We start from the raw sequence: 9221 nt of genomic DNA on the forward strand, positions 1-9221 counted from the left end.
GATAGCACACAAGGTGTTCCTCCGGTATTCGGGAGTTGCATAATCTCATAGTCAGAGGAATATGTATAAGTCATGAAGAAAGCAATAGCAATCAAACTTAACGATCATTATGCTAAGCTAACGGATGGGTCTTGTCCATCACATCATTCTCTAATGATGTGATCCCGTTCATCAAATGACAACACATGTCTATGGTTAGGAAACTTAACCATCTTTGATTAACGAGCTAGTCAAGTAGAGGCATACTAGGGACACTCTGTTTTGTCTATGTATTCACACATGTATGAAGTTTCCGGTTAATACAATTCTAGCATGAATAATAAACATTTATCATGATATAAGGAAATATAAAATAACAACTTTATTATTGCCTCTTGGGCATATTTCCTTCAGAGAAATCATCAATAAACAAAACATAGTAGCGATGACCACCTTTCGAATCAAAGGGAGCAGGACCCCAGACATCAGAATGAACTAAGTCAAAAGGACGCTGAGATACCGATTCACTAGTAGGATAAGGTAACTAGGTCTATTTGTCAAGTCTACAACCATTACAATGTAAAGAAACATCTCCAGAGATAGACACTAAGAGGCCCTGACGCACCAATGATGACAAGCGAGAGCCACAGATGTGACCAAGGCGATGATGCCACTGCTGGAAGGACGCAGATGAGGAGGCAGCAAGAGCATGAGAACTGGCAGAAGTGGTGGAAGTGGAAGGAACACAAAGCCAGTCAACCTCCCAAAGGCCCTCTGACTCACGGCGCTGGGGGCCAGCACCAACGAAAGCCTTGGTGCGACGATCCTGATTGGAGCAAGAGTCGGTATCAAGAATGACACGACAACCAGAATCAGTAAGTTGGGAAGCGGAAAAAAGATTCATGGTGAGGCGGGGAACATGTGAAACACTAGGAATAGAAAATGATGGAGTAGAAAGAATACCATGACTAGCAACATGAAGAGATGTGTCATCGGCAGTAAGAACATTAATAGGAGAATCAAGAGGTCGAAGAGAAGACAACGCGGAAGAATCAGAAGACATATGAAAGGAAGCTCCAGAGTCCAGAACCCATGAAGATGTACCTGACGGTGTAGATGCCGGCGATGATGAAGAGGTGAAAGCAGTCACAACAGCAGCAGAACTCGTCAATGAAGAACCGGAGGAAGCCAGAAGGCGCTTGAGCCAAACAATGTCCTGGTCAGTGAGTGACGAAGTCGATGACGACACAGGAGTCCCACTAGAAGGGGAGCGCCTCTGGTCTCGCTGCTTCTGGCAACAATCAGACTCTGGGTGACCTGGCCTAGAGCAGTAGCCACAGAAGGTGTCATGGCGCAACCGACCCTTCTCAACATAAGGAGGGCAACCCAGCCCCACTGAAGGTGTGGGCAGGAGCAGTGGGGCTGTGAGACGAGCAGACGGCACAGGAGCACGGGCAACCAACACTTAAGGAACAACAAGCAACCCAGCAGAATGAAGGCAGGTCTCCTTAGCACGAAGCTTAGCAAGGACCTCCGAGATAGGAACATGACCACAAGTAAGCAAGTGAGCACGTCAAGGCTCAAACTCGGAGCGGAGGCGAGATAAGAACTCATGGATACGCCAAAACTCCAGGTCGGACCGCATAGTCTGGCAGTAGCGACATGATCCACAAACAACTGTCCGAAGAGAGTCAAGCTGGCGCCAGATGGCAGAACTCTGCGTGTAGAACTCATCAATAGAAGAGTCACCCTGCTAAAGAGCAGGCTCCTAATGTACCACAGATAAGTAGAGAGCATCACCAGAGGGCTGATATCACTGACAAAGATAGGACCACATCGTTGCAATGGTGCCTAGGCCCTTGAACTCGGAAGCAAACTGAGGGAGGACACTCGCAGTGAGAACAGCAGCCGCACGAGCATCATCATTGCACCACTGAGTGTAAGCAGACAAATCATCTCGATAGACAGAAAGAGCATCTGAATAACCTGACATCTGCTGATCATAACAATCAACTGCAGCATCATCGAGAGCCTTGGCTTCATCTCGATCAGCCTGAGAAGCATCAGCGGCAAGAACCGGCGGCACTGGCGGTGTAGGAACCACAGGAGCAACAGGGCATGGCGGATAGGGGACCTTTCTAGAGAGAACACCCCACAGAAGAAGACCGCGCATATGGATACGCATGAAGCCCACAAACTCAGCATAGTTGGTGCCATCAAAGATCACCAAGCATCGAGGAGCAGCCACATAGCCCGAAGAGGACATACTGAGACATCTCCCTTTTTATCTTCCTTTTTTGGAAGTCAACAGGCAGAAGGGGCCCGATCTAGATCGGGCCAAGGCGCACCCGAGCCCAAAACGCGAGCGGACGAGGCGAGTGGAAGATCGAGCGATGCGAGCCAAATCGAGAGGGGGCGAGGCAAGAGGCAGGGGCGGCAACCAGCCGCTCGCGTCCAGAATAGGAGGCCGAGCCGGGCGGGGGCGGAGCCAGTTGAGGAGGCCGAGCCGGGCGGGGGCGGAGCCAGTTGAGGAGGCCGAGCCGGGCGGGGGCGGAGCCAGTTGAGGAGGCCGAGCCGGCGGCGGCCAGGCAGGAGAAGGCCGTGCGGCAGCCGGGCAGGAGAGGGCCAGCCGGCGGTGGCCGGGCAAGGGAGAGCCGGCTGGCGGCAGATCCAGGCGAGGACGAGGGGGAGACGGCCTGCCAGCGACGAAGCAGGGCGAGGACAAGCGGGATACGGCCAGCAACAAGCGGGTCGGGGCAGGAGGCGGCCGAAGCTAGGAACGGGGACTAGCAGCAGCGGCGATGAGGGTGGAGCACGCACGGAGTTGCATCATGCAGGAGAGAGGTAAACCTAGCATCTGATTGAAGGAAATATGCCCTAGAGGAAATAATAAAGTTGTTATTTATATTTCCTTATATCATGATAAATGTTTATTATTCATGCTAGAATGGTATTAACCGAAAACTTTATACATGTGTGAATACATAGACAAAACAGAGTGTCCCTAGTATGCCTCTACTTGACTAGCTCGTTAATCAAAGATGGTTAAGTTTCCTAACCATAGACATGTGTTGTCATTTGATGAATGGGATCACACAATTAGAGAATGATGTGATGGACAAGACCCATCCGTTAGCTTAGCATAATGATCGTTAAGTTTTATTGCTATTGCTTTCTACATGACTTATACATTTTCCTCTAACTATGAGATTATGCAACTCCCGAATACGGGAGGAACACCTTATGTGCTATCAAACGTCACAACATAACTGGGTGATTATAGAGATGCTCTACAGGTGTCTCCGAAGGTGTTTTTTGGGTTGGCATAGATCGATATTAGGATTTGTCACTCCGAGTATCAGGGAGGTATCTCTGGGCCCTCTCGGTAATGCACATCACTATAAGCCTTCCAAGCAATGTGACTAATGAGTTAGTTGTGGGATGATGCATTATAGGACGAGTAAAGAGACTTGCCGGTAACGAGATTGAACTAGGTATGATGATACCGACGATCGAATCTCGGGCAAGTACCATACCGACGACAAAGGGAATAACGTATGTTGTTATTGCGGTTTGACTGATAAAGATCTTCGTAGAATACGTAGGAACCAATATGAGTATCCAGGTTACGCTATTGGTTATTGACCGGAGATGTGTCTCGGTCATGTCTACATAGTTCTCGAACCCGTAGGGTCCGCACGCTTAACGTTCGATGACGATTTGTATTATGAGTTATGTGTTTTGTTGAACGAAGTTTGTTCAGAGTCCCGAATGAGATCACGGACATGACGAGGAGTCTCTAAATGGTTGAGAGGTAAAGATTGATATATTGGAAGGTAGTATTCGGACACCGGAAGGGTTCCAGAGTGTATCGGGTACATACCGGAGTACCGGAGGGGTTACCGGAACCCCCAGGGAAAGATATGGGCCATAGGAGGGAGGCTAACTAGCCCATAAGGGCTGGTGCGCCCCCCACAAGAGAGGAGGCCGAATTGGATTAGGGAAGGGGGCCCCACCCCCCTTTCCTTCTCCTACTCCCTCTCCTTCCCCCCTTCCCCCTCCATGAGAAGGAAAAGAAGGGGGGGAATCCTACTAGGACTAGGAGTCCTAGTAGGACTCCCCCCTTATGGCGCGCCCCCTAGGGCCGGCCTCCTCCCTCTCTCTCCTTTATATACGTGGGCAGGGCACCCCTTGGAGATACAATAATTGTTCCAGGCAGTGTGCGGCGTCTCTCTCCACAGTTTGCTCCTCCGGTCATAGCTTCGTCGTGCTTAGGCTAAGCCCTGCGCGGATCACATCACCAACACCGTCACCACGCCATCGTGCTGACGGAACACTCCCTCGACCCTCTACTAGATCAAGAGCTCGCGGGATGTCATCGAGTTGAACGTGTGCTGAACACGGAGGTGTCGTATGTTCGGTACTTGGATCGGTTGGATCGTGAAGACGTTCGACTACAGCAACCGGGTTAACATAACGCTTCCACTTTTGGTCTACGAGGGTACATGGACACACTCTCCCCGCTCGTTGCTATGCATCTCCTAGATAGATCTTGCGTGATCTTAGGTAATTTTTTTGAAATACCGTGTTCCCCAACAGTGGTATCAGAGCCAGGTCTATGCATAGATGATATGCACGAGTAGAACACAAAGAGTTGTGGGCGATAAGTCATACTTCTTACCACCAACGTCTTACTTTGATTCGGCGGTATTGTTGGATGAAGCGGCCCGGACCAACATTACATGACCACGTTCATGAGACCGGTTCTACCGACGTGCTTCGCACACTGGTGGCTGGCGGGTGTCTGTTTCTCCAACTTTAGTTGAATCGAGTTTGACTACGTCCGGTCCTTGTTGAAGGTTAAAACAGCACACTTGACGAAAATTCGTTGTGGTTTTGATGCGTTGGTAAGAACGGTTCTTGCTAGAAGCCCGTAGCAGCCACGTAAAACTTGCAACTACAAAATAGAGGATGTCTAACTTGTTTTTGCAGGGCATGTTGTGATGTGATATGGTCAAGACATGATGTGATATAAGTTATTGTATGAGATGATCATGATTTGTAAACGTTATTGGCAACTGGCAGGAGCCTTATGGTTGTCTCTTTATTGTATGAAATGCAATCGCCATGTAATTGCTTTACTTTATCACTATGCGGTAGCCATAGTTGTAGAAGCAATAGTTGGCGAGACGACAACGACGCAACAATGGAGATCAAGGTGTCAAGCCGGTGATGATGGAGATCATGACGGTTCTTTGGAGATGGAGACCAAAGGCACAAGATGATGATGGACATATCATGTCACATATTTTGATTGCATGTGATGTTTATCTTTTATGCATCTTATTTTGCTTAGTACGGTGGTAGCATTATAAGATGATTCCTCACTAAATTTCAAGGTATAAGTTTTCTCCCTGAGTATGCACCGTTGCGATAGTTCGTCGTGTCAAGACACCATGTCATGATCGGGTGTGATAAGCTCTACGTTCACATACAACTGGTGCAAGCCAGTTTTGCATGTGCAGAATACTCGGGTTAAACTTGACGAGCCTAGCATATGCAGATATGGCCTCGGAACACTGAGACCAAAAGGTCGAACGTGAATTATATAGTAGATATGATCAACATAGAGATGTTCACCATTGAAAACTACTCCATCTCATGTGATGATCGGACATGGTTTTGTTGATATGGATCACGTGATCATTTAGATGACTAGAGGGATGTCTATCCAAGTGAGAGTTCTTAAGTAATATGATTAATTGAACTTTAATTTATCATGAACTTAGTCCTGAAAGTATTTGCATATCTATGTTGTAGATCAATAGCTTGCTATGTAGCTCCCAGTTTATTTTTGATATGTTCCTAGAGAAAAACAAGTTGAAAGATGATAGTACGTGGCACCCCGGCTCAGAGCGACCGGTTTACCATGCATTGCCAGCCCAGAGACCATGTCTTCTAGCAACACACAACATCTTGGTACAGAAAACAACCGCTTTATTGATGCTAGCGGATCAGAGTTTATATTACAACAGGGGTCGAGGCCAAGCGGCACACACAGTGCGGCTGAACAATATGTACATTATTTAGTGAACATAAAGGGGCCTCGATCATAACAACTATGCGGCAGCGGAACAACGTCGTAGCGGAAACTCCACAGCACAGGGACACCGATGTGGACACGATCTATGTCAGGACCCCGATTCTAAGTCACACCAATCTAGCCTGTAACACCTCATATCACTTTGCGGCCTCACGCACGGTACTCCCACGGGTGTCGCCTTACCATGGCCCGGGACCGTTTGCGCCTTTTGGCTCACGTATATGACAATGTCGCTAGCATCCATATGACAGAGAACCCGGGCCGACATGGCTAGTCGTGACCCAAAGCGGCACTAACGTATGGGGACAGGCATACATGAATCAACATCGAACGTGTCGGTCAGCAGCGTGTGAATCCGGGCTGTAGCACTGGGCTAACAGGACTCCGGGAACCCGGGCTGTAGCAGGCTAGGCAGGACTCCGGATGCCACCGCGTGACATTTCCCCGAAGGGACAGACACATGAACGATGTGAAACACATGCCGGCCAGTCAAGTGTCCATAGAACCCATCGGTAGGGGCGGTGTTGTCGTCTGAAAACAGTAATTGAAGCAACATGAGTACAAAGGTACTCATCAAGTCTTACAACAAATCCCACTATACATGTTCATTCTCAAGAAGGTAGTGGGGTTATTGCAGCAAGCCAGCTTTGACTCTTGGCTAAGCTATCCTACGAGACACCACTTGTAAAATAGTTTTCGCACACGAGTCCACTAATCACCATCTCAATACTCCACCGTGGATCCTCCCTCGTCATCCCACGAGAGAGCCATCCGCGGTACTCACACTTATCTTGAGGCTTTTAGTAGTATCCATTTACTTGTCTATGAACTGCATAAGCGACCAAGTAGTCCTTTACCGCGGACGCGGCTATTCGAATAGTTTTATACCCTGCAGGGGTGTACTTCGTCACACACGCTCTCACCACTTACCGTCGTTACACGACGTGTACTCGGCAACCTTCAAGCGGAAGCCCAACGTGGGTGTCGGCCACATCCTACCTAAACACTCAAGTCTCTAGTCCAGGTTTATCGCCTATTCAGGTTCCATCCGCAGGGAGTCCGGCCGAGGTTTCCACATACGGCCCCGAACGATGTGTGCAGGGTTCCCAAGACACCAAACGGGCGACTCGGTACACCGGGCCACGAGCCTACCGCATCACAGCCCACCCCTCGGGTCAGCGCTGTCCACGGCCTCTAGCTTACTACAAACACCAGAAACTACGTGCAACTCCTGGACAGAGGACAAGGGTGATCAAGAAGCCGAGGGGGTCCATTGGTTTCGGGCCCAATGCGTGGTAGTAGCTGAATCTTAAATCACGCATACAGATCTCAGTTCTTAGGGACGGTCTCAATGAAACAACCCACCATGTACTCCTACATGGCCTCTCATCGATACCTTTGCCAAAACGTATTCAACACCTCACTCTCATTACCGACACATGCTTTCACTCTAGTTCATCACCCTGATGAGCCAGACCTGACACGACTCTAAGCGTAGCAAGCATAGCATTGTAGGAACACAACATGGCTCAATCAACTCCTACACATGCTAGTGGGTTTCATCTAGTTACTGTGGCAATGACAGGTCATGCAAAGGAAAGTGGGTTCAACTACCGCAACACACAGCAGTTTGAATCGCGTTGTCTTAATGCAGTAAATGAGAGCAGAAGCGAGAAGATGGGTTTGTATCGAAATGATCAATGGGTTGCTTGCCTGACGGAGTGGTGGTGGAATACTGCCCTTCAGTTGGATACTCGTGAATATCCTCGGAGGCAGAACCTACCACGAAGAACACATCGAAGCACAATCAACACCAAGCAAAGTGCAACAATATGATGCATGCATGAGACATGGCAAAATGAATGTATTGGGCTAATGCAACTAAGACCAGATGGGTTTGGACTATTTTGAATCAAAGATTCAAATTCCAAGTTCATAAATGGCCCTTATTAGTGCTTTATCTTGTTCTGCATTAAACAGCAGGTTAATTTGCTTAAACATGCATGAAACCAGTACAGATGGATAGAATGGATTTTTCTGATCATTTTTCATATATAAATCTTTTCATTCTGAGCTATAGATTATTTTCTATGATTTTTTGAAGTTTGTGATATTTTCTGGAATTTCCTGTATAGAAATAATTCCAGTAATTAAATTACTTATTGCGTCAGCAGTGTGTCATGATGACGTCAGCGGTCAACGGGGCGGTCCAGGTCAAACCTGACGTGTGGGTCCCCTGTGTCAGTGTCACTGTTAGTTAGCTAAACTAATTAGAATTAATTTAACTCTAACTCAGGTTAATTAGCAGGCGGGCCCCACTGTCAGTGACTCTGGGGAGTCAAACCCGTGGTCAAACCACGCTGACTCGCCGGCGTTTAGCCGCCGGCGACGTCCAGACGCGGCGGAGGCTACGGGATTCCTCCTCCGGCGACCAAAGGGGCGGCGGAGGGCACCTACGCGTAGCTGGGAGCAACCCGCGTTGATTGGTGGTGGAGGTGAAGCTCGGGGTCGCCGGAAATGACGCCGGCGACGAGCTGTGCGGCTGCCGGGGTACGGGTGAGGTCGGACCCGTCGTTGTGGTGCTCTTGGAGGCTCAAGGCCAGGTCCTACGTGGCCTACGTGACGAGGTGAACTCGTTGGGCATGGTGGCGTGCCCGTTGGGTGGCCGGAGCATCGGCGGCGACGAGCTCGGCGGCGGCGCGTGCGGTGCTGCTTGTTGCGGTCGAGGCAGAGGGCGGCAGCAAGAATGAGAGGAAGGGGAAGGGGCAGAAGCTCACGGCAAAGGCGATGAGCTAGGCGGCGCTGTCGGGGACGAACTGCTGCGGTGGTGACGGCGAAGGGGATCTCCGGCGGTGGGCGGTGAAGGCGAGGTCGAAGCAGTGGCTTCGGGGCAAGCGAGCGCTCGGGGCCCGACCTGCTCGTAGGAGAAGGCGACGGCAGAGCTGCTGGACAGAGTCAGGTGACGCGGAGACGGCGGTGGCTACGGCTACGTCGGCGAGGTGGCAGCGGCTGCATCGACCATGGTGGAGAGAGGCGAGGAAGAGGTGCAGGGGGCGAATGGAGGTGTCCAGGGGCTCGGGGGCGCGACGTGGAGGTCGTCCAGCTCGTCCACGGGCGAAGCGGCAAGCAGGTGGCGCCG

This window comes from Triticum aestivum, chromosome 5D (genome assembly GCF_018294505.1).
Source record: "Triticum aestivum cultivar Chinese Spring chromosome 5D, IWGSC CS RefSeq v2.1, whole genome shotgun sequence".
Classification (NCBI taxonomy): domain Eukaryota; kingdom Viridiplantae; phylum Streptophyta; class Magnoliopsida; order Poales; family Poaceae; genus Triticum; species Triticum aestivum.